Source organism: Salmo salar, chromosome 21 (assembly GCF_965601325.2).
Source record: "Salmo salar chromosome 21, fSalSal1, whole genome shotgun sequence".
Classification (NCBI taxonomy): Eukaryota; Metazoa; Chordata; class Actinopteri; order Salmoniformes; family Salmonidae; genus Salmo; species Salmo salar.
The window spans coordinates 10,168,267-10,194,430 of NC_138311.1; the positions used below are offsets into that span (position 1 = coordinate 10,168,267).

The window sequence follows — 26,164 nt, forward strand, 5'->3', positions numbered from 1 at the left end:
AGTTTTAAAAGTGTCTCATTTGATTGGAAGAACACTAAGGTATGTTCAACAATTTAACTTATTAAATTGAATGAGACGATAATTCATACAATCTCCATCGATTGGATTTCATAAGTGTAAACAGTCGATCAAATGTTGGGAACACTCCCCATTATGGTACACTTCTTCCTTGGGCCGAAGCCACATGGGATTCCCGCTGGGGCGGGACTTCTGTCAGTATTGGATTACTGAATGGGTTTTGCAAAAACCCAAATTTTGCTGATTGATCAATTTTAATGATAAATCAAACCTGTATAGGTTATTTGGGATTTAAACTAATTAACCTGAGGTTTATTCATCTAGGTTAATGTGGAAAAAAGATTACAATGTCTCATTTAGAAAACTCATCAATTTGGATATTATTTAAAAGATCCACTTGAGAATGTAAATCTGGCAATTTCACTTATTAGTTCAATTGAATAAGACATCAATATCCGTCTGGATATCATGAGTAACGACTTAATGTCACCTAACTAATTCTTCTTGAAGGAAAGTACTGGTGACTCCTTCAGAGGTCCCTGCTGGCACACGCTGAAATCAAACAGAAGTACCCAGGGCGGAACTTCCGTTCAGCAAGGCGGAGGACTTACAATGTGGCACAAAACAACAAATGGCTGTTTTCCCTTTTGTTAGCTTAGCATCTCGAGCAAGCTAATCCTACTTTTTGCATATTTCAGGCATAACTTATGATTCCCTTGGCAAGGGAAAGGTTTTACTCATAACGTATTATGAGTAAAACGTGTGGCTCAGTTGGTAGAGCATGGTGTTTACAACGCCAGGGTTGTGGGTTCGATTCCCACGGGGGACCAGTACAGGGAAAAAAATTATGAAATGTATGCATTCACTACTGTAAGTCGCTCTGGATAAGAGCGTCTGCTAAATTTGAGCAGCAGCAGCTGAAAAATGAGCTCCTACAAATATTGAAATTTACATGGTTTTTAGAGTGAAGTACATCGGAAAAAAGCAAAAGAAAACTGCAAGACTGAATAGGAGAAAAAACAAGCAACAAACAAAGAAGATAGGCTTTTGAAAAATAACAATTTTTCATAAAATTGTAGTTATCTTAGCTAGCTGAATTGTTTACCAGTTGCTAAGCAGTTGCTAGGGACTCTTTTGGAAGAAGCTAGCTAGCTAACGAAGAACAACAAAGAATATCTAGTTAACAGAAGAAAAGAAAGAGAAAATCAGGACAGAAGAAAAAGGATATCAAAGTGAAACAGTTCTCTAAAGACACAAGAGACAATAATACAAGAAACAACACTTCTGTAGCTTGTCAACTATGTGTCTGTCTATCCCTGTTCTCTCCCCTCTGCACAGGCCATACAAACGCTTCACACCGTGTGGCCGCTGCCACTCTAACCTGGTGGTCCCAGCGCGGACGACCCACGTGGAGTTCTGCCGGTCTGCAGCCAACAAGGTTGAGTTCATCTCAGCCTATGCTACCCTCCAGTCCCTAGACTTCCTGGCGCTAACGGAAACATGGATTACCACAGATAACACTGCTACTCCTACTGCTCTCTCTTCGTCTGCCCACGTGTTCTCGCATACCCCTAGAGCATCGAGCCAGCGGGGTGGTGGCACTGGAATTCTCATCTCTCCCAAGTGGACATTCTATCTTTCTCCCCTGACCCATCTGTCTATCTCCTCATTTGAATTCCATGCTGTCACAGTTACCAGCCCTTTCAAGCTTAACATCCTTATCATTTATCGCCCTCCAGGTTCCCTTGGAGAGTTCATCAATGAGCTTGACGCCTTGATAAGATGCTTTCCTGAGGATGGCTCACCTCTCACAGTTCTGGGTGACTTTAACCTCCCCACGTCTACCTTTGACTCATTCCTCTCTGCCTCCTTCTTTCCACTCCTCTCCTCTTTTGACCTCACCCTCTCACCTTCCCCCCTACTCACAAGGCAGGCAATACGCTTGACCTCATCTTTACTAGATGCTGTTCTTCCACTAATCTCATTGCAACTCCCCTCCAAATCTCCGACCACTACCTTGTATCCTTTTCCCTCTTGCTCTCATCCAACACTTCTCACTCTGCCCCTACTCGGATGGTATTGCGCCGTCCCAACCTTCGCTCTCTCTCTCCCGCTACTCTCTCCTCTTCCATCCTATCATCTCTTCCTTCTGCTCAAACCTTCTCCAACCTATCTCCTGATTCTGCCTCCTCAACCCTCCTCTCCTCCCTTTCTGCATCCTTTGATTCTCTATGTCCCCTATCCTCCAGGCCGGCTCGGTCCTCCCCTCCTGCTCCGTGGCTCGACGACTCACTACGAGCTCACAGAACAGGGCTCCGGGCAGCCGAGCGGAAATGGAGGAAAACTCGCCTCCCTGCGGACCTGGCATCCTGTCACTCCCTCCTCTCTACATTCTCCTCTTCTGTCTCTGCTGCTAAAGCCAGTTTCTACCACTCTAAATTCCAAGCATCTGCCTCTAACCCTAGGAAGCTCTTTGCTACCTTCTCCTCCCTCCTGAATCCTCCTCCCCCTCCTCCCCTCCTCCCTCTCTGCGGATGACTTCGTCAACCATTTTGAAAAGAAGGTTGACGATATCCGATCCTCGTTTGCTAAGTCAAACGACACCGCTGGTCCTGCTCACACTGCCCTACCCTGTGCTTTGACCTCTTTCTCCCCTCTCTCTCCAGATGAAATCTCGCGTCTTGTGACGGCCGGCCGCCCAACAACCTGCCCACTTGACCCTATCCCCTCCTCTCTTCTCCAGACCATTTCCGGAGACCTTCTCCCCTTCCTCACCTCGCTCATCAACTCATCCTTGACCGCTGGCTACGTCCCTTCCGTCTTCAAGAGAGCGAGAGTTGCACCCCTTCTGAAAAAACCGACACTCGATCCCTCCGATGTCAACAACTACAGACCAGTATCCCTTCTTTCTTTTCTCTCCAAAACTCTTGAACGTGCCGTCCTTGGCCAGCTCTCCTGCTATCTCTCTCAGAATGACCTTCTTGATCCTAATCAGTCAGGTTTCAAGACTGGGCATTCAACTGAGACTGCTCTTCTCTGTGTCACGGAGGCTCTCCGCACTGCTAAAGCTAACCTGTTAGGGCTAGGGGGCAGTATTGACACGGCTGGATAAAAAACATACCCGATTTAATCTGGTTACCACTCCTACCCAGTAACTAGAATATGCATATACTTATTACATATGGATAGAAAACACCCTAAAGTTTCTAAAACTGTTTGAATGGTGTCTGTGAGTATAACAGAACTCAAATGGCAGGTCAAAACCTGAGAGATTCCTTTACAGGAAGTGGCCTGTCTGACCATTTCTTGAACTTGTTTTCCATCTCTATCATTTACTAAGGATCTCTGCTCTAACGTGACACTTCCCACGTCGTCCATAGGCGCTCAGAGCCCGGGAAAAAACAGAATGTCGTCATTCCAGCCCCAGGCTGAAACACATTATCGCCTTTCTCAAGTCGCCGATCAAGGGACACTGGCTTATGCGCGTGACCCCGACCGCCCCCCGCCTTTGGGATTTTTTCCTCTGTTTGCCGAAAAGGAGATTCCCTGTCGGAATATTATCGCTTTTCTACGAGAAAAATGTCGTAAAAATTGATTTTAAACAGCGGTTGACATGCTTCGAAGTACGGTAATGGAATACTTAGAATTTTATTGTCACGAATTGCGCCATGCGCGCGACACTTCTTTACTATTTCGGATAGTGTCTGGAACGCACGAACAAAACGCCGCTATTCGGATATAACAATGGATTATTTTGGACCAAACCAACATTTGTTATTGAAGTAGCATTCCTGGGTGTGTATTCTGACGAAGAAAACAAAAGGTAATCAAACTTTTATAATAGTAAATATGATTATGGTGAGTGCTAAACTTGCCGGGTGTCTAAATAGCGAGCCCGTGATGCCTGGGCTATGTACTTAGAATATTGCAAAATGTGCTTTCACCAAAAAGCTATTTTAAAATCGGACATATCGAGTGCATAGAGGAGGTCTGTATCTATAATTCTTAAAATAATTGTTATGCTTTTTGTGAACGTTTATCGTGAGTAATTTAGTAAAATGTTAGCGAATTCCCCGGAAGTTTGCGGGGGGTATGCTAGTTCTGAACGTCACATGCTAATGTAAAAAGCTGTTTTTTGATATAAATATGAACTTGATTGAACAAAACATGCATGTATTGTATAACATAATGTCCTAGGGTTGTCATCTGATGAAGATCATCAAAGGTGAGTGCTGCATTTAGCTGTCTTCTGGGTTTTGGTGACATTATATGCTGGCTTGAAAAATGGGTGTCTGATTATTTCTGGCTTGGTACTCTGCTGACATAATCTAATGTTTTGCTTTCGTTGTAAAGCCTTTTTGAAATCGGACAGTGTCACAAAGACGGGGGCGGTCAGGTCACGCGCCTAAGCCCAGAGTCCCTTGATCGGCCACTTGAGAAAGGCGATAATGTGTTTCAGCCTGGGGCTGGGATGACGACATTCAGGTTTTTCCCGGGCTCTGAGCGCCTATGGACGACGTAGGAAGTGTCACGTTAGAGCAGAGATCCTTAGTAAAAGATAGAGATGGCAAAGAAGTTCCAGAAATGGTCAGACAGGCCACTTCCTGTAAAGGAATCTCTCAGGTTTTGACCTGCCATTTGAGTTCTGTTATACTCACAGACACCATTCAAACAGTTTTAGAAACTTTAGGGTGTTTTCTATCCATATGTAATAAGTATATGCATATTCTAGTTACTGGGTAGGAGTGGTAACCAGATTAAATCGGGTATGTTTTTTATCCAGCCGTGTCAATACTGCCCCCTAGCCCTAACAGGTTAAGTCCCAAAGCATATTTCCAACTGGTTTTATTACCAAAATATGGTTCCTTTTCCCCATTTGTTTGATGTTCCCAGACTCTCTATATTTAACAAAGGCTATTCAACAGTCCTTCAGTAGGGTCAGAAAGAGAGGGGAAGGGAGAAAGATATTTATGGGGGGGGGTCATAAACCTTACCCACAGGCCAACGTCATGACAACTTTATATGTTGTACCAAGAGATGTTCTCTTGCTTTTCGCCATACCAGCCTGGGGGCGCTATTCCTGATTGAAAAGTGATGACAGGTGCGAGTGTTTGAGCTGTGAGTGAGCGTTTGCTTGAGAGTGTTTGCTCAAGAGCTATTTTTGTATATTTTATGGGGGTTTCTAAAAAAAATGTTTTTTTGCATTTGAATAAGTTTAGGTTTGGTTAGTTTTTCCCCCTTGCAGTTTTGCTGCTTGGGGGAGAGTTTTTTGGTTTCATTTTTGATTTACTATGACGGACAACATGGCAACGACAAACGGACAACGAAAATGCGCAACGGAAGAAAAATTAAGATAAAGGAGGAATGAAATATGGCAAAGAATACACGGTGGCAATTGAGTTGGTGGGAGAAGAAAAGGTGACGACAATGGAACTCCTATGAGTAATTAAGGAGAAGTGTGGAGAAGTGGTGGGATGCCGAATGAAAGGCGATAAAAAGTATAAAATTACGATGAGAAACGGAAAAGGAAAAGAACGTCTAATGGATGATTTAAAGATAAAGGAGACAAGGATCATGGTGAGAGATATGAATGTGAATGAATTGGTAGTATCTTTCATGAATCTCCCAGTATACATAGAAGACAGAGTGAGACTGGACAAGCTGAGTAGCTGGGGAGTAACTGCTGTCTTGGAGATGAGGAGGAGAGTTTGGCCAGGAACGGAGGTGGTAGACGGGACACAATTTTGCAAGGTAAAATTCACCAAAAAAGTTAAATCATTGCCATATTCTACAAAAATTAAGACGCTGGAGGGAGCAGAATATTTCAGGGTAATTCATGATAAACAGGTCAGAGTTTGTCGATTGTGTATACAACCTGGGCACATAGTTAAAGACTGCCCTGAATGCTTCAAGTGTGGTAAGCAGGGCCATTACGCGAGAGAATGTTTCGGAGAGAAGGAAAGGACTTTTTGTGGCGGATGCAGAATAGATTGGAGGAGTGCAACTGTGGAGAGGTTATGGCTGAAGAGGGGAGTCAAGTACTATTCGAGGAAGCAGTTGTATTGCCGCCAGAAGGAGAAGAAGATGGAGGAGAGGACATGGTGGAGGGTGGAGAGACGGAGAAAGGAAGAAGGGAGAAGATGGAACAGAAGACGAATGAAATAGGAAGCAGTATGGATTAGGAAATACGAAGATGGAGTTTTCAGGAGGTGGGGCGTGGACTGGGGGGAAGCACGGGGGACTCACAGGTTTTGGTGGAAAGCTTAGCACTAACAAGTACCTCGGGGGGTGAAGAAATGGAGAGGAGTTTGAGTTTGACGACAATAACAGAGACGGAGATGAACACGGGGAGCACAATGACGACAATACCAGAGATGGAGATGAACGCATCGAGGACAACGGATGTGGGAGTAAAGAAGTTGAGTTGGTTGGATGAAATGGACTTGGAGGAGATATCGGATACGGATGATGGGGAAAAGATAGAAAGAACGAGGGGTGGATACAGGAAGAGAAAAGCGGCGGCGGGAGGGAGAGAAAGGATGGAAGAGGAAAGAAACTGTACAACAGGTAGAGGATAATGAAATTACGTTTTATAATTTTATTATTTATTAGAATGGTTAACATAATGTCAATAAATGCAAATGGTTTGAGAACAATGGGAAAATTTAAAAGAATAATACAAATGAAGAATTCTGATATTTTATGTATTCAAGAGACACATTGGGATAATGTATGTATTTTAGAAGTTCAAAAAATATGGAGAGATTTTATTTTTGTAAACAATGGCAGGGGGAATTCAAGTCGAAAAGAAAGTACGAAAAGAAAAAAAAAAATTATGAAATGAAAATTAAATGTATGCATTCACTACTGTAAGTCACTCTGGATAAGAGTGTCTGCTAAATGACTAAAATGTAAAAATGTAAATGTAAGTGGGGTCGCAATTTTATTAAAGAAGGATGTAGTAGAAAATGTGAAGAAGACATATAATGATAATAATGGGAGGATTTTAATTTTGGATTTTGAATATATGAGTATGATTTTTAGGATTATAAATATTTATGCGCCTAATAATGAGAGAGAGCGATGGAATTTATTTTTAGAATTAGGGAAATGGTGCAAGGGAAACTGTATTATAATTGGGGATTTTAATGTTAAAATGGATAGACTAGATATGACAAGAGGAGACATTTTTAGAAGTGATGTATCTAGGGGGTTTTTAAGGAAGATTATGTTTGAAAAAGGTTTGATTGATATATGGAGGGACGAAACTCCAAACAAGAGAGATTTTTCTAGAAGGCAGGTGGTTTTAGGGGAGTTGAAACAGACACGGATAAATCTGGTTTTAGTAAAAGAAGGGTTAAAGAATTTTAGGAAGGATATTAAGTATATTTTTACAACTTTTAGTGATCATGCAGGTTTAACATTTTAGGTGGGTTTAGATAATGAAAGGAAAGGGGGTGGAATATGGTGTATAAATGTAGGGTATTTAGGTTATGAGGAATATGGGGAACAACTTAAGTCTTTGATAGAATATGAAATGGAGGATAAGCAAAAAGGGAATGATAAGTGCCAGTGGTGGGAAAATGTTAAGGAAAAAATAAACGTTTTTAGTATTAGATATGCAAGGAAGAAGAGGAGTAGGATGACAAGAGAAGAAAATGATTTAAGAGCAAAATTGAATGAAGAAATTAATAAATGTGATAGTGAACCTAATTATAATATTGAAAGGTTTTTCGATTTAAAGGCGCAATTGAGCAAATATGAAATAGATAAGTGTAAGGGTGCAATTATTAGAAGTAGGGCAAAGTATGTTTTGGAGGGGGAGAAATGTACTTCATTATTTCTTGGTTTAGAGAAGACTAAACAGATGAGAACATATAATAGTGAGATTGAAAATGTAAAGGGTGAAGTGGTAAATGATTATGTTGAGATACTAGAAACAGTACAACATTTTTATAAGGATTTATTTAGGAGATTTATAAAGGAGATTTTAGGTAGTGTGGATGTGCAAATTGTTGTTGAGGACAAGCAAATATGTGATGGGAAGATAAGTGGATGAAGTTAAAGATGCGATTAAAGGTTTACAAGTAAATAAAAGTCTTGGAGTAGATGGACTAATTGCAGAGTTTTATAAAATATATGAAAGTTTTTTAGCACCTATTTTATTGGAAGTGTATCAATATATGGAAGATAATAATACTGTTTCAGAACCCATGGTAACAGGGCTGATAACGATTTTATATAAAAATAAGGGTAGTAAATTGAAACTGGAAAATTATAGGCCAATAATTTTATTAAACTCGGATTATAAGATTTTAGCTAAGATACTGGCAAATAGGATGAATATGGTTTTAAATTATATTATAGCACCTACACAGAATTATAGTGTGCCTGGTAGAGATAGCCGATACCATTACTACAATTAGAGATGTGATAAATAAAATGAATAGCGATTAGATAGGGGGAATTGTTTTAAGTATAGATTTAAATAAAGCTTTTGATAGGGTGGAACATGATTTTATGTTTAGGGTAATGGAAAAATATGGGTTTGGTAATAGAATAATAGGATGGATAAAATTATTATATAGAAAGGCAAAAAGTAGGGTAAAATGTAATGGGGTTTTAACAGATTATTTTATTCTTGGGATCTGTGAGACAGGGGTGCCCTTTATCAGCGTTATTGTTTGTTTTATCGGTAGAACCCTTAGCAGCATACCTTAAAAAATGTAATTTTATAAATTGTGTTGAGACTTCGCAAGGAGGTTTTAGTTTAATTCATCAATACGCAGACGATACCACAATAACAGTTAGAGATGAGGGAAGTGTTAAAAGGGTGATGGAGTGTTTTAAAGTATATGAGCAAGCATCAGGCGCAAAGGTTAATATGGAGAAGTCAGTAGTCATGTATGTTGGGAAGATTAATGAGGGGAATTTTCCTTTTAAGGTGGTAAATGATTATTTTAAGGTGTTAGGAGTGTTTTTAGGGGTGAAGGAAATGGAAGCTAGGGATCTGATATGGAGTGGAGTAATAAACAAAATTAGGAAGGTGGTACATATGTGGAGGGGGAGGGCTTTGAAATGAAAAGGGAAAGTAATTGTAGTAAATTCATTGTTGATGTCAATTTTTATTCATGTAATGAATGTTTTAGATATGCCAGAATGGGTTTTATCTGAAATGAATAAGATTGTCATTCCTTTTTTATGGGATGAGAAAGGTGCGAAAATAGCTTTTAAAACTTTGATTGCAGGTTATGAGGTGGTTTGAAGTTGGTGGATTTAAATGTGAGGAAAACAGCAATTAGAGTCAAAATGGTACGGAAATATTTATATGGTGAATTAGATTATGGATGGAAAGTATTTTTAAGGAGTATTTGCAGGAGGTTGGGAGGATGGGGGACAATAGTTTATTGATGTGTATAAAAACGGAAATGTTAGGTAATATACCTTTGTTTTATAGAGAATTGTTTGAGGCTTGGGGGGAGTTTTTACCAAATATTTATTATGACTGTACCATTTTAGAAAATATTTTAAATCAGCCAATTTTTTTGAAATCCAAAGATAAAGTATAATAATAAGATGTTGTTTCTTAAGTATTTTATGAGGGCTGGGATGAGGCAGATAGGTGACATAATATATGAAGTAATTCCTGGGTTCCTTCCATGTCAGGCAATATTTGATAATGTGGTTGAAGAAAATGATCAAATAAGTAGAACTACTGTGGAGAATATGTATAAGAGAATATGAGGATGTCTTCCTGGGGAGTGGGGTGTTTTAATAAATAAAGAGGTGGCTAAAAGAGCTAGGGGCTTACCTGTTTTATATTATGAAAGTAATGGGAAGAAATATGATTTGTCAGGTTTAAAAGTTAAAAAGGTTTATGAAAAATGTATTTTAAGAGAGATAAAAGCTCCTGCATCGGAAAAAGTGTGGTCTAGGGTGTTTGTAAATATAGATGTGAAATCAATATGGAAAAATGTAAATGTTAAATATATTTCTATAGAATGTGAAGATAATGATTTTAAATTGAAACATAATAGGATTTTTACGAACATGGTTTTACATCAAATAAATAGGGATATTAAAAGGGAATGTGATATTTGTGGATCGGAGGTGGAAAATTGTGTGCACTTTAGAAAAGTTTAATAAGTTTTTATTAAAGGGGATTTTAGTAAAACATTGGGGAGAAGAGGTTGCTGCTGGGGTTGAGTGGAGGAGGTTGTTTCTTTTTGGTTTAACTGGGAAAAGTAAAGTTTTTAATTTTAATTTGATGAATTTTGTTCTTAGTCATGCCAGATATGCTATAAGACTAAGACGGAATTTAGGTCATTATGAAGAGAAAATTGTGAGTGTGGAGGCTCTTTTTAGGAGTATTTTAGAGAAAGATATAGAGGTAATATAAAAATATGGTGGATGTAATTTTGAAAAATTGTTTGTGTGGGGGAGTACTTTTATTGAAATTGAGCCGAATGGAAAAATTGTATTTATTTATTGATTGGTTTTAGAGCATGATTGTGTTTTTAATTTTAATTGGTTTTATTTAATTTTATTATTCTGATTTCGTAAAAGGGTGAATTGTTTATTCTTATTTATTTATTACTGACTGAATGATGTAAATATTGTGTTTTTTTCATAATAAAAGAGAGAAGAAAAAAAAGGTACGCCCGATCTCATCTGATCTCGGAAGTTAAGCAGGGTCGGGCCTGGTAACTACTTGGATGGGAGACCGCCTGGGTATACCAGGTGCTGTAAGCATTTTGTCCACTAGGGTGTGCTCTTGCATTATTTCATCAGCAACACTGCCTTGTAGTAATCATTTAAAGCTGAATGTTAATTTGACTAATTGCAGCTTGCATGGGCTAGTCTCCCCTGCCCATTTAATAGGATTAAAGTTCCTTGTGTTGTCAGTTAGCATCTGCCTTGTATTTATAAAACAAATACAAATATTGTTGCTGATTGCAGCTTGTGTGGGCTTTGTGCTCCCTCGCCCTGTTCAAATGATGAAAGGAAATAAAGCTGGTGAGTGGAACTGGATTGGTGTCTGATTGCCGTGTGTTTGTCCGTTTTTTGCCACAAGGCTGAAATATGTGCCCTCGCTGTGGTATGTAAGCAAGATTTTTTTGTATTTTATCCAACTATCTGTGCTACAAAGTGATGGCTACAAAGTGATGGCAACAGTATATGTAATTTCTTCCACTTTTTGAGTGACCCAAAGTTGAAGCTGCTTATCTAATTGGTGAAAATGCAATGTCTGTTTATCAGACTCACTGACTTTATATGGTGTACCAAGAGATGTTCTCTCGCTTACGGCCATACTAGCCTGGGTACGCCATCTTGTGGATACAGGAAGTTTGTGTTTCAGGTTGGAAAGTTCTGGAGAGAGGAGTGTTTGTAGAGAGGGTGTGTTTTTCTAGTTACTAAGATAAGGAAAGTGAGTGCATTTATACATGTTTCTTCTGTTTTTCTTTATTTTGGTTAACCCCTTCAGCCTGGCTGGTGGGGTGACAGCTTTTGTATTAGTGTTTTTTGCTATATCTTTTTTGGAAGGACATAATGGCATCGACTACTGGAATGGAAAAGAGATGTGAGAGGCATCTGACATTGGCAGTGGAGATTGTGGGTGAGGAGAAAATCACAATGATGGAATTACTACGTGGAATTAAGGAAGTGTGCAGATCTGTGGTGGGCTGCCGCTTTAAAGCGAACCAGAAATATGAAATAACGATGAGCCATACAAAGGTAAAAGAGACTAATGGATGGGTTTAAAATAAAAAATTCACGGATCATGGCGAAGGACTTGGTGAATGATGAGCTGGTGGTGTCATTTATGAACTTGCCAGCGTATATTTCGGATGATGAAATCCATGCGAAGCTGAACAGCTGGGGTGTGGCTGCGGTCTCCAAGATTAAGCGGAGAGTTTGGCCAGGCACTGATATCGTCGATGGCACACGGTTTTGAAAGGTGAAGTTTACGGACACTGTTCAGTCGTTGCCTTATTCAACAAAATTTGAGACTTTGGGGGGGCGGAGTACTTTAGAGTAATCTATGATAAACAGGTCAAGGTGTGTAGACTGTGTATTCAGCCTGGGCATGTACTGAGAGAGTGCCAGGAGTTTACATGCAGGAGATGTGGGGAACAGGGACATTATGCACAAGAATGACACTTGCGTGACAGAAAATGTAGAGAGTGTGGAAAGGAGACATGTATTTGCACCCTTAATTTGGTGGATGACAGCGAGCCTGATAAGTTTTCCGAAGAGGAGGGGGTGAGTGAGAGGGTGGAGGAAGAGATGGAGGACACTGAGGTGGAATTGAGCCCGGATGTAGTTGAGCCCACACTGAGATCATGTGCAGATGAAGTGGCATGTGAGACTCCTTTGGGGCCAAGCCTGGATGATGTGGATATAGACCTGGCTCAGTTGCCTAAGGAGATGGTTACTATTGTGGGAGAGGAAGAGGCCCAGACGGCCTCACAGCTGTCGAAGCCTGTTCTTAATTCTTGCAAAAGAAACCCTGGTAGTGGGAGACCTCTTGAGGCTGAGAAGTGGGCAGTGGACTGTGAATCAGTGACTGGGCTAACTCAAACTCCCTCCTCAAGTCAAAGGATGTCTGATGAAGATATAGACATGGGTGAATTGGAGATTTTACGCTCTAAGCAGTTGTCCACTAAATTAGGGGGAAAAAAGTGTGTTAAGAAGATGAGGAATGCTGATATTAAATGAAAGGCGCAATGTGGGTAAGGTCTTTGTTCCCTATATTTATGCTGAGTGTACTCTCTTTGAACGCACAGGGGTTGGGTGTGATGTCAAAGTTTGAGAAGGTGCTGGCTTTAACTAATGCAGATATTATTTGTCTACAAGAAACTAAATGGTCTGATAAGAAAATGAGTAATGTTAGTAAATATTGGAGAGAGCCTATTTATGTAAGTCATGGGGAAAGAGATGCATGTGGGGTGGCTATCTTACTAAGGAGGGACAGGGTAGATGATGTTAGGGAAATTAAAATGGGTTATAATGGACGTCTGATTGTAATTGAATTTAGTTATTGTGAAGTGGTGTATAGATTAATTAATGTTTATGCGCCAAATGTTGAGTCTGATAGGGCTATGTTCTTTAAAATGCTCAGTCAATTGTGTGTGGGAAATTGTATAATTGTAGGAGATTTAAACAAAATGAGATGTTTCTAAAAGTACAAAGTTTCGTTCGGACACTTCAAGGAGAGTCTTGCATGAACAAAAACGAAGGGATGTGTGGTGTGAACTGTACCCTTTTAGGAGAGGGTTCTCCAGAAGGCAGATTGTACTAAATGAGATCAAGCAGTGTAGGATTGATTTGTTTGGCTGCTGAGGATGTAGTACAATATATACATGATGTTTTGTATGAGTTTAATTCTTTGAGTGGTCATGCGTCACTAAGATTTATGTTGGGTCCTAGGGTGGCTGGTAGGGGTGGTAGGGTTTGGTGTTTAAATGCTGGCTTGCTTAACTCTTCAGCGTCTGATCCCGTTAGCGGGATCAAAATCCAGCGAAAAATCATATCGCCAATTAGCATTAAAAAAATATCATAATTAAAAAAATATATATATAATATATATATATTTTTTTTATAGATACACCTCTCCTGAATCGACCCACGTCGTCCGATTTCAAAAAGGTTTTACAGGAAAAGCAAATCATTAGATTATATTAGATGAGTCCATCGTAAAAAGCAGCTTCATAGCCATTTTCCGACCAACCACTTGCATCACATATAATCAAAAAACAGCTAAATGCAGCACTAACCTTTTACAAACTTCATCAGATGGCACCCCTAGGACATCATGTTATACAATGCATGCATTCTTTTGTTCAATAAAGGTCATATTTATATATAAAAACAGCATTTTACATCTCTGTCTGACGTTGACTACATAATTTCCCCTCAAAAGTGTCCCGGTAAACAATGCTACATTTCCCTAAATTGCTATACTATAACGATTTTTTAAATGTATATTGTCAATCTAACATTTATAGATGAATATCTCTTGAGAACACCCGTCATACCAGATTTTAAATTAACTTTACTGGGTAATCACACTTTGCGATAAAAGGAGATGCGATACTCAGAAAATTAGCTAATATACAGAGCTCGGCGCCATCTTGGAAAGAATCTCATGTCACGTCTTATCTTCTATAATATTGTCAATAATCGCCTACCTTTAGTTGTCTTCATCAGAAAGCATCCCAGGTCCACAACAGATGTATTTTCGGTCAAAAAGTCCATACTTCACGTTCCATTAGCCTGATGTTGGTAGCGCGTCCTATGGCTCTCTCCAAGCGCAGCTCTGAAGTTCATAATAAATGCAATGCTCGCGCATGTAGGTTCGTTCAAACATGTCAAACGTTGTATAAAATAAATCTTCAGGGCCTCTAACACCAAGAGAGCCAATAAGATTCGAGGGGGATGATGTCATGGCCTTTAAAACCGTATCCAAAGGTGGGGGCAGACATGGCCGCCGGCGTCATAATGGTGATGGCCCATCCCCTGTGACCAATTTCAAACTCGTGTCATTCACTGAGTTTTGACTCTATAAGGCTCAAACCACTGTGAAAGGACTGGCGACATCTAGTGGAAGCAATAGGAAGTGCTCACTGAACCATGGTTAACGGTGTGATTAATAAGGAAAGATGAGAAGTCAAGTCCACAATTCAGAATTCCACTTCCTGTTTCAATCGGTCTCGGGGTTTTGACTGCCATTTGAGTTCTGTTATACTCACAGACACCATTCAAACAGTTTTAGAAACTTTAGAGTGTTTTCTATCCATATATAATAAGTATATGCATGCCCTATCTTCTGAGTTTGATTAGTAGGCCGTTGAAAATGGGAACGATTTTTTTTCAAAATGCGCTGTGGCGCCCCCTATCCTACGGTATCCTCAAGAGGTTTTAAAGAGGATAAATATATTGATTTAATTTGTAGATGTATTAATAATGAATTAAATAATCTGTTTAAACATGTTAATATTGGAGGGTGGTGGGAGAAGCTCAAAGATACGATAAAAAATGTGAGTATTAAATATGCCAGTCGGAGAAACTATTTTAAAGAGAGAGGGTATTGAGTTGTGCAGGAAGCTTAATATTGAACTTGAGAGAGCGGAGACAGAGAAGGATTATGATATAACTGATTTAATTCAAGCTCAAGCTGATGTAAATGAATTTGAAAAGAAAAAGTGTATGGGGGCTATTGTAAGAAGCAGAGTACAGTATGCACTGGAAGGGGAGAAATGTACCTCCTTTTTGGGTTTAGAAAAGAAGAAGCAAGCGAGAAATGATATTATAGAGATAGAGAATGGAAGGGGGGAGACAGTTAATGATATTGTTGGTATTTTAGATACAATAGAAGTTTTTTTTCGTGATCTATTAAAAAAACAATGCACTGATCAAGAAGAAGAAGTGTTGAGCTATGTAGATGCCAGAATATCAGAGGATGAAAGAATTATGTCTGATACAGAGGTACGGGAGGCGATTTTGCCCTGGCTCTGATGGCTTGACAAGTGAGTTTTATAAAACATTTGTGGATATATTGGCACCTGTTTTATTAGAAGTGTAAAATCACATGGAGCAATATCAGGAAGTCCCGGAGTCGTTGGCTACCGGCTTAATAACTATTGTGTATAAAAACAAGGGGAGTAGGAAAAGATTAGAACATTTTAGGCCATTATCTATTTTAAATGCAGACTACAAGATTTTAACTAAATTACTGGCTAACAGAATGAATGAAGTAATGGGAAATATTATTTCAGAGACACAGGCTTATAGTGTTCCTGGTGGGGACATAATATGCACTTTAAGAGATGTTATCAGACATATGAATGTTGAGGGAGGTGTAGTATTGAGCCTTGATTTAAATAAGGCTTTTGATAGAGTAGAACATTATTTTCTACTGCAAACTCTACAAACTTTTGGCTTTGGAAGTAGACTAGTGGCCTGGATACAGTTATTATATGGTGCTGCTGTTAGTAGAGTTAAATGTAACGGGTTACTTACTGATGCTTTCCCCTTGGAGAGGTCGGTGAGGCAAGGGTGCCCGGTGTCTGCGGCCTTGTATTGTTTGTCGGTTGAGCCTCTGGTGGCTATCCTTAACTTCTTTGGGATAGGGGGCAGTATTTTCACGGCCAGATAAAAAACGTACCCGATTTAATCTGGTTACTACTCCTGCCCAGAAACTAGAATATGCATATAATTAGTAGATTAGTTAATAAATTAGTAGATTTGGATAAAAAACACTCTAAAAAGTTTCAAAAAATGTTTGAATGGTGTCTGTGTATAACAATTTGACAATTTGTTGTCCTTCTGTTGCATCTCTATCAAAAATACAGCATCTGTGCTGTAACGTGACATTTTCTAAGGCTTCCATTGGCTCTCTAAAGCCGCCAGAAAGTGGAATGGGGTGTCTGCTGTCTCTGGGCAAAGAACAGCAGCAGAATTTGTAAGTGGTCAGCCTGGGGACAGTGATACTGGAGATGCGCATTCACGAGACTACTCCATTTTTTTCTTTCAGCCTTTGAATGAATATAACGTTGCCCGGTTGGAATATTATCGCTATTTTATGAAACAAATAGCATAAAAACTGATTTTAAACAGCGTTTGACATGCTTCTAAGTACGGTAATGGAATATTTTGAAAATTTTGGTCACGAAATGCGCTCGCGCGTCACCCTTCGGATAGTGACCTGAACGCACGAACAAAACGGAGCTAATTGAATATAACTATGGATTATTTGGAACCAAAACAACATTTGTTGTTGAAGTAGAAGTCCTGGGAGTGCATTCTGACGAAGAACAGCAAAGGTAATCCAATTTTTCAAAGAGTAATTCTTAATTTAGTGAGCCCCAAACTTGGTGGGTGTCAAAATAGCTAGCCATGATGACCGGGCTATCTACTCAGAATATTGCAAAATGTGCTTTCACTGAAAAGCTATTTTAAAATCGGACACTGCGATTGCATAAAGGAGTTCTGTATCTATAATTAAAATAATTGTTATGTTTTTTGTGAACGTTTATCGTTAGTAATTTAGTAAATTCACCGGAAGTTTGCGGTGGGTATGCTAGTTCTGAACATCACATGCTAATGTAAAAAGCTGGTTTTTGATATAAATATGAACTTGATTGAACAAAACATGCATGTATTGTATAACATAATGTCCTAGGGTTGTCATCTGATGAAGATCATCAAAGGTTAGTGCCGCATTTAGCTGTGGTTTTGGTTTTTATGACATATATGCTTGCTTTGAAAATGGCTGTGTGATTATTTTTGGGAGGGTACTCTCCTGACATAATCTAATGTTTTGCTTTCGCTGTAAAGCCTTTTTGAAATCGGACAGTGTGGTGAGATTAACGAGAGTCTTATATTTAAAATGGTGTAAAATAGTCATATGTTTGAGAAATTGAAGTTATAGCATTTTTGAGGTGTTTGTATTTCGCGCCACGCTATACCATTGGATATTGGTGAGGCTAGCGGAACGTCTGTCCATAACAGGTTAACCTGTTAGGGCTAGGGGGCAGTATTGACACGGCTGGATAAAAAACGTACCCGATTTAATCTGGTTACTACTTCTGCCCAGTAACGAGAATATGCATATAATTATTGGCTTTGGATAGAAAACACTCCAAAGTTTCTAAAACTGTTTGAATGGTGTCTGTGAGTATAACAGAACTCATATGGCAGGCCAAAACCTGAGAAGATTTCAAGCAGGAAGTGGCCTGTCTGAGAAGTAGTGTTTCATCTTGGCTCTTTTTATTGAAGACTCAGGATCTGTGCAATAACGTGACACTTCCTACGTCTTCCATAGGGTCTCAGAGCCCGGGAAAACGTTGAACGATATCGAGGCAGGCTCTGGCTGAAACACTTTATCGCTTTTGGCAAGTGGCCACTCAGAGTACTATGGGCTTAGGCGCGTGCCCGCTTCGACCGAATGCTTTGTTTTCCTTTGTCTGTTTACCTAAACGCAGATTCCCGGTCGGAATATTATCGCTTTTTTTATGAGAAAAATGGCATAAAAATTGATTTTAACCTGTTATTGCTAGGGGGCAGTATTTTCACGGCTGGATAAAAAACATTTTACATTTACATTTTAGCCATTTAGCAGACGCTCTTATCCAGAGCGACTTACAGTAGTGAATGCATACATTTCATTTAATGCATTTTTTTATATATATATATATATATATTTTTTTTTTTGTACTGGCCCCCCGTGGGAATCGAACCCACAACCCTGGCGTTGCAAACACCATGCTCTACCAACTGAGCCACAGGGAAGCCAGGGAAAAACGTACCCGATTTAATCTGGTTACTACTCCTGCCCAGTAACTAGAATATGCATATAATTATTGGCTTTGGATAGAAAACACCCTAAAGTTTCTAAAACTGTTTGAATGGTGTCTGTGAGTATAACAGAACTCATATGGCAGGCAAAAACCTGAGTGGTGGGACGCCTGCCTACTCAACAGCCAGTGTAATCCCGTGGCGCGTTATTTAAATACCTCAAAAATGCAAAAATTTCAATTTTTCAAACATATGACTATTTTACACCATTTTAAATACAATACTCTTGTTAATCTAACCACACTGTCCGATTTCAAAAAGGCTTTACAACGAAAGCAAAACATTAGATTATGTCAGCAGAGTACCCAGCCAGAAATAATCAGACACCCATTTTTCAAGCTAGCATATAATGTCACATAAACCCAAACAAAAGCTAAATGCAGCACTAACCTTTGATGATCTTCATCAGATGACAACCCTAGGACATTATGTTATACAATACATGCAAGATTTGTTCAATCAAGTTCATATTTATATCAAAAAACAGCTTTTTACATTAGCATGTGACTAGCATGTGACTAGCATTCCCACCGAACACTGCCGGTGAATTTACTAAATTACTCACGATAAACGTTCACAAAAAACATAACAATTATTTTAAGAATTATAGATACAGAACTCCTCTATGCACTCGATATGTCCGATTTTAAAATAGCTTTTTGGTGAAAGCACATTTTGCAATATTCTCAGTAGATAGCCCGACATCACAGGGCTAGCTATTTAGACACCCAGCAAGTTTAGCACTCACCAAAGTCAGATTTACTATAAGAAAAATGTTATTACCTTTGCTGTTCTTCATCAGAATGCAGTCCCAGGACTTCTACTTCAATAACAAATGTTGGTTTGGTCCCAAATAATCCATTGTTATATCCAAATAGCGGCGTTTTGTTTGTGCGTTCAAGACACTATCCGAAAGGGTAAATAAGGGTGACGAGCATGGCGCATTTCGTGACAAAAAAATTCTAAATATTCCATTACCGTACTTCGAAGCATGTCAACCGCTGTTTAAAATCAATTTTTATGCAATTTTTCTCGTAAAAAAGCGATAATATTCCGACCGGGAATCTGCGTTTAGGTAAACAGACGAAAGAAAATAAAGAATGGGGTCGACTCGGGCACGCGCCTAAGCCCATAGTACTCTGATCGGCCACTTGCCAAACGCGATAATGTGTTTCAGCCAGAGGCTGCCTCGATATCATTCCGCTTTTTCCCGGGCTCTGAGAGCCTATGGGAGCCGTAGGAAGTGTCACGTTATAGCAATGATCCTCAGTCTTCAATAAAAAGAGCCAAGATGAACAACAACTTGTCAGACAGGCCACTTCCTGCATGTTATCTTCTCAGGTTTTGGCCTGCCAAATGAGTTCTGTTATACTCACAGACACCATTCAAACAGTTTTAGAAACTTTAGGGTGTTTTCTATCCAAAGCCAATACTTATATGCATATTCTAGTTACCCTTCGGATAGTGTCTTGAACGCACAACAAAACGCCGCTATTTGGATATAACTATGGATTATTTGGAACCAAACCAACATTTGTTATTGAAGTAGAAGTCCTGGGAGTGCATTCTGACGTCTGGTGTTCAACCTTCCCAAGTACTCTCACGTCACCCCGCTCCTCCGCTCTCTCCACTGGCTTCCAGTTGAAGCTCGCATCCGCTACAAGACCATGGTGATTGCCAACGGAGCTGTGAAGGGAACGGCACCTCCAACCTTCAGGTTCTGATCAGGCCCTACACCCAAACAAGGGCACTGCATTCATCCACCTCTGGCCTGCTGGCCTCCCTACCTCTGAGGAAGCACAGTTCCCGCTCAGCCCAGTCAAAACTGTTCGCTGCTCTGGCACCCCAATGGTGGAACAAGCTCCCTCACGACACCAGGACAGCCGAGTCAATCACCACCTTCCGGAGACACCTGAAACCCCACCTCTTTAAGGAATACCTAGGATAGGATAAAGTAATCCTTCTACCCCCCCCCCCCCCCTTAAAAGATTTAGATGCACTATTGTAAAGTGGTTGTTCCACTGGATATCATAAGGTGAATGCACCAATTTGTAAGTCGCTCTGGATAAGAGCGTCTGCTAAATGACTTAAATGTAAATGTAATGTAAATGAAGAACAGCAAAGGTAATCCAATTTTTCTTATAGTAAATCTGAGTTTGGTGAGTACCAAACTTGGTGGGTGTCAAAATAGCTAGCCATGATGGCTGGGCTATCTACTCAGAATATTGCAAAATGTGCTTTCACCGAAAAGCTATTTTAAAATCGGACACCGCGATTGCATAAAGGAGTTCTGTATCTATAATTCTTAAAATAATTGTTATGTTTTTTGTGAACGTTTATCGTGAGTAATTTAGTAAATTCACCGGAAGTGTTCGGTGGGAATGCTATTTCTGAACGTCACATGCTAATGTAAAAAGCTGTTTTTTTTATATAAATCTGAACTTGATTGAACAAAACATGCATGTATTGTATAACATAATGTCCTAGGCGTGTCATCTGATGAAGATCAAAGGTTAGTGCTGCATTTAGCTGTGGTTTTGTTTTTGTGACATTATATGCTAGCTTGAAAAATGGGTGTCTGATTATTTCTGGCTGGGTACTCTGCTGACATAAACTAATGTTTTGCTTTCGCTGTAAAGCCTTTTTGAAATCGGACAGTGTGGTTAGATAAAGGAGAGTCCTGTCTTTAAAATGCTGTGAAATAGTCATATGTTTGAAAAATGGATGTTTTTGTATTTATGAGGAATTTGTAATTCGTGCCACGCCTATCATTGGATATTGGAGCTGGTGTTCCGCTAGCGGAACGTCTAGATGTAAGAGATTAACAGCCAATCATAGACCTCGATCTCCTTAACTCAAGCAATTGTGCATTTCTGAACTGTAATGATGTCAGAGGAGAGTGGTATAGAAACTGACAATAGCGAGCTGAGCCCGGTAAGATACATTCACTCATGATTATATCATACTCTATACACACCTTGTTCATAGACCATGCTAACCATAGGCATTTAGCTTGTACTGATTCTGACACTCATCTCTACTCCACAGGCATCTACCATAACCCAGAATCATTCTGTAGGTACTCGGACTGATTGACACTGACTATGTTTGATATCCTTTCAATCACTGTTGTAAAATATACCATGTATATGTGATATATATCCCATGCCTTTAATATACATTCAGGAGAGCAATTACATAAAAAATCTGTTCTTATCAGTTTAATATCTGATATGTCTCCCATTGGGGGACCCTGTGCGAAAAATCCATTTAATATGGAGTCGGAAATGGGGCTTGCTCCGTCTGCTCCATGCATCAACCCGGTATTACAGTACCTCCGGGAACGGTGCAACACTTTTCTCCCATTGTCAAGGAAAAAAATACACAAAGCTATGTGAACAGCTAGCAGAAGAAGAGGGAAAGAAAAAAGAAGAAACATCCAAAGTGAAAGAAGGGTGAAGCGCCCTTCATGGGGTCCCCCGTTTCCCTCCATTTTACCTGCAAAGAGAAGGCAGCCAAGTGTGCCGTTCTCAAACTTTTAGATTTTCCCGTTGTGCCAGTTGGATTTAAAGATCATCACCGTGCACATTTACAATCCCTATGTGGGGGATGACAGAATCGGGGCTTTCCTAGGCCGGTTTGGGGAAGTGAGTCCTGGGGTACGGTACCTACGGAATCTGGTCAGGGAGGAGACAGTTCCGTGTCACACTGAACAGGGATCCGGAAGGAGTCGATAAGTTGGTTCACCCACCAGCCTATTTCTCCATTGGAGCGGACCGGGGTTACCCGTTTTATTCAGGCCAACCAAGTTTTTGGAGACACTGCCGTAGCTTCGGTCATTTGGCCACTGGGTGCAACCTGCTGAAGTGCAGAAACTGTGGGAAACCAGGTCAAGGCGCAGCCAACTGCAGGTAGGCTCGAGTCTGCAATGGCTGTAGGAAGCAGGGCCACTTGTTTAAAGACTGCCCAAATAGACAACGGCAACCGGTGATGGCCTCGAGATAGGTGCTGCAGGCTCTCCTCTCCGGCCAATAGAAGAGGTTCTTAAGGAAGTTCGAGTGGCAGCAGCGGAGGTGGCGAAAGGGTTAAGTGCAGTAATGGAGGTCCATCCGAAGGGGACTATGGAGGAGATGGAGCTGCTGACCGGAGCCTGGGAGGATTGTCTGCTGAGTGAGATGTCAGACAACTCGGCTACCCGAACCCTTTCGTGGAAGATGAGGTCGTCTTCGGCTAGCGGGTCGACTGGATCGGCATCTTAGGACAATGGAGAGTCCGGGAGGGTGTACAAGGGGAAAAGGAAGAAGAGGAGGAGGGTCACTGACCGGGTGGCGGTGGAAGAGCACAGGAGGCCATCGGTGACCATCTCCAACCGGTTTACAGTGCTGAACCCTGATACCGGGGATGAAGGGTCAGATGTGGGGGGCTGAGACCCAGGATCCAGTTGTTTTGAAGGTTCTTGCGCTGGCGGCCTCTGAAGCCTCGGTGGGGGGGGGGGGGGTCTGGGTATCAGGTCCAGGGGTCCTGTTTGGTTCCTGCGCTTCCTGGGACAGGCACCTCGGAGATGGACACCAATCCTGAGAAGGCATCAATGGACTGTGCAAAGGTACTGTCCGGGGGAGACCACTCTTCCAGTCCTGTTCAAGCATTGCAGGTCTGTGGACAGGTACCAACCTATGTGGACTCCTTTTCCAGCCCTGAACGCTCTTTCGTGGCGCCAGGCACGCCAAACAGTGACCTGTACTTGGAAGGGGTGAGTGGCTGCGGGATGGGGGAGGCTCCTATCTGACAGACTGTATGGAGATGCTGGGCGATCTTGTTTAGTTCCTTCTTTTGTATGGCACTGTTCACAGTAACAACAGTGAATGTAAGGGGATTAAGGGATATGGGGAAGAAGGGTGTTTCAGTACCTTTCCTGTGTCTTCTTCCAGGTTTGTTTTTTTACAAGAGGTTCATTTAAGGGACATGGGGAATGTTTGTGTTTTTTCAAGGGGGTGGGTGAAGGGAGAGTCCAGATGGGGGATGGGCGGGTGCACTCCTCTGGTGTGGAGATTTTGTTTGGGGATAGGGACTTTTGTGTGGTGTTTTTTTCCTTCTGTCATACAGGGGAGGGTTTTAGTTGTTGATGCAGACTGGAAGGGAGGTGAAGTTTCGTTTGAACATTTATGCACCTGCTGAACCTCGAGGTAGAAAATTATACACTGCTCAAAAAAATAAAGGGAACACTTAAACAACACAATGTAACTCCAAGTCAATCACACGTCTGTGAAATCAAACTGTCCACTTAGGAAGCAACACTGATTGACAATAAATGTCACATGCTGTTGTGCAAATGGAATAGACAACAGGTGGAAATTATAGGCAATTAGCAAGACACCCCCAATAAAGGAGTGGTTCTGCAGGTGGGGACCACAGACCACTTCTCAGTTCCTTTGCTTCCTGGCTGATGTTTTGGTCACTTTTGAATGCTGGCGGTACTTTCACTCTAGTGGTAGCATGAGACGGAGTCTACAACCCACACAAGTGGCTCAGGTAGTATAGCTCATCCAGGATGGCACATCAATGCGAGCTGTGACAAGAAGGTTTGCTGTGTCTGTCAGCGTAGTGTCCAGAGCATGGAGGCGCTAGCAGGAGACAGGCCAGTACATCAGGAGACCTGGAGGAGGCCGTAGGAGGGCAACAACCCAGTAGCAGGACTGCTACCTCCACCTTTCTGCAAGGAGGAGCAGGAGGAGCACTGCCAGAGCTCTGCAAAATGACCTCCAGCAGGCCACAAATGTGCATGTGTCTGCTCAAACGGTCAGAAACAGACTCCATGAGGGTGGTATGAGGGCCCGACGTCCACAGGTGGGGGTTGTGCTTACAGCCCAACACCGTGCAGGACGTTTGGCATATGCCAGAGAACTTCTGTCTTTACTGACTTTAAAACTGTCAGGGAGTTTGTCAAGTTGTTCAGAGTAGGGATCATGACTCTTTATATAAGAAAAACAACAGGACTGACATGATAAACTGGAGACCGAATACCCTTTTAAATTTTGACTAAACTTTTTACTAAGGTTCTAACACTCAGAATGTCTTCTGTTTTAGGGGAGATGATCCACCCGGACCAAACCTGTGCCGTTCCCATAAGGAAGATCACGGACAGCCTGGTACTGATCAGAAATGCCATCTGTTATGCGAGAGACTCGATATGTCCGATTTTAAAATAGCTTTTCGGTGAAAGCACATTTTGCAATATTCTCAGTAGATAGCCCAGCCATCACGGCTAGCCATTTAGACACCGACCAAGTTTAGCCCTGATCAAACTCCGATTTACTATTACAAAAGTTTCATTACCTTTGTTGTCTTCGTCAGAATGCACTCCCAGGACTGCTACTTCAATAACAAATGTTGGTTTGGTCCAAAATAATCCATGGTTATATCCGAATAGCGGCGTTTTGTTCGTGCGTTCCAGACACTATCCGAAATGGTAAAGAAGGGTCGCGCGCATGGCGCAATTCGTGACAAAAAAAATCGAAATATTCCATTACCGTACTTCGAAGCATGTCAACCGCTGTTTAAAATCAATTTTTATGCCATTTTTCTCGTAGAAAAGCGATAATATTCCGACCGGGAATCTCCTTTTCGACAAACAGAGGAAAAAAATCACAAAGACGGGGGCGGCCAGGTCACGCGCCTAAGCCCACAGTCCCTTGATCGGCCACTTGAGAAAGGCGATAATGTGTTTCAGCCTGGGGCTGGGATGACGACATTCAGGTTTTTCCCGGGCTCTGAGCGCCTATGGACGACGTAGGAAGTGTCACGTTAGAGCAGAGATCCTTAGTAAAAGATAGAGATGGCAAAGAAGTTCCAGAAATGGTCAGACAGGCCACTTCCTGTAAAGGAATCTCTCAGGTTTTGACCTGCCATTTGAGTTCTGTTATACTCACAGACACCATTCAAACAGTTTTAGAAACTTCAGGGTGTTTTCTATCCATATATAATAAGTATATGCATATTCTAGTTACTGGGTAGGATTAGTAACCAGATTAAATCGGGTACGTTTTTTATCCAGCCGTGAAAATACTGCCCCCTAGCCATAAGAGGTTAAGCCCCACCTTATCTCAGTTCACTGGTCACCATAGCAGCACCCGCTCGTAGCATGCACTCCAGCAGGTATATCTCACTGGTCACCCCCAAAGCCAATTCCTCCTTTAGTCGCCTTTCCTTTCCTTCCTGCTGCCAATGACTGGAACGAACTGCAAAAATCACTGAAGCTGGAGACTCATATCTCCCTCACTAGCTTTAAGCACCAGCTGTCAGAGCAGCTCACAGATCACTGCATCTCACAACAGCCCATCTATCTACCTCATCCCTATACTGTATTTATTTATCTTGCTCCTTTGCACCCCAGTATCTCTACTTGCACATACATCGACCATTCCAGTGTTTATTTGCTATATTGTAATTACTTCGACACCATGGCCTATTTACTGCCTTAACTCCCTTATCTTACCTCATTTGCACTCACTGTATATAGACTTTTTTCTACTGTATTATTGACTGTATGTTTTGTTTATTCCATGTGTAACTCTGTGTTGTTGTATGTGTCGAATTGCTATGCTTTATCTTGGCCTGGTCGCAGTTGCAAATGAGATCTTGTTCCCAACTAGCCTACCTGGTTAAATAAAGGTGAAATAAAAATTTTGAAATTAAAAATTAATGACGCTGCCACCCCGTGCTTCACTGTTGGGATGGTGTTCTTCGGCTTGCAAGCGTCCCCCTTTTTCTCCAAACATAACGATGGTCA

The 26,164-nt window shown here is 41.0% G+C and overlaps 2 non-coding genes across 2 annotated transcripts; both read left to right on the forward strand.

The window, feature by feature from the left end:
• The first annotated feature begins 778 nt into the window (after window positions 1-778).
• trnav-uac (transfer RNA valine (anticodon UAC)) lies at window positions 779-848 on the forward strand. The gene has a single exon. It is a non-coding gene; the product is annotated as a tRNA-Val (tRNA).
• Window positions 849-21,543: 20,695 nt separating this feature from the next.
• LOC123729609 (U2 spliceosomal RNA) lies at window positions 21,544-21,735 on the forward strand. Its single transcript, XR_006761258.1, has one exon. It is a non-coding gene; the product is annotated as a U2 spliceosomal RNA (small nuclear RNA).
• The last annotated feature ends 4,429 nt before the right edge of the window (window positions 21,736-26,164 follow it).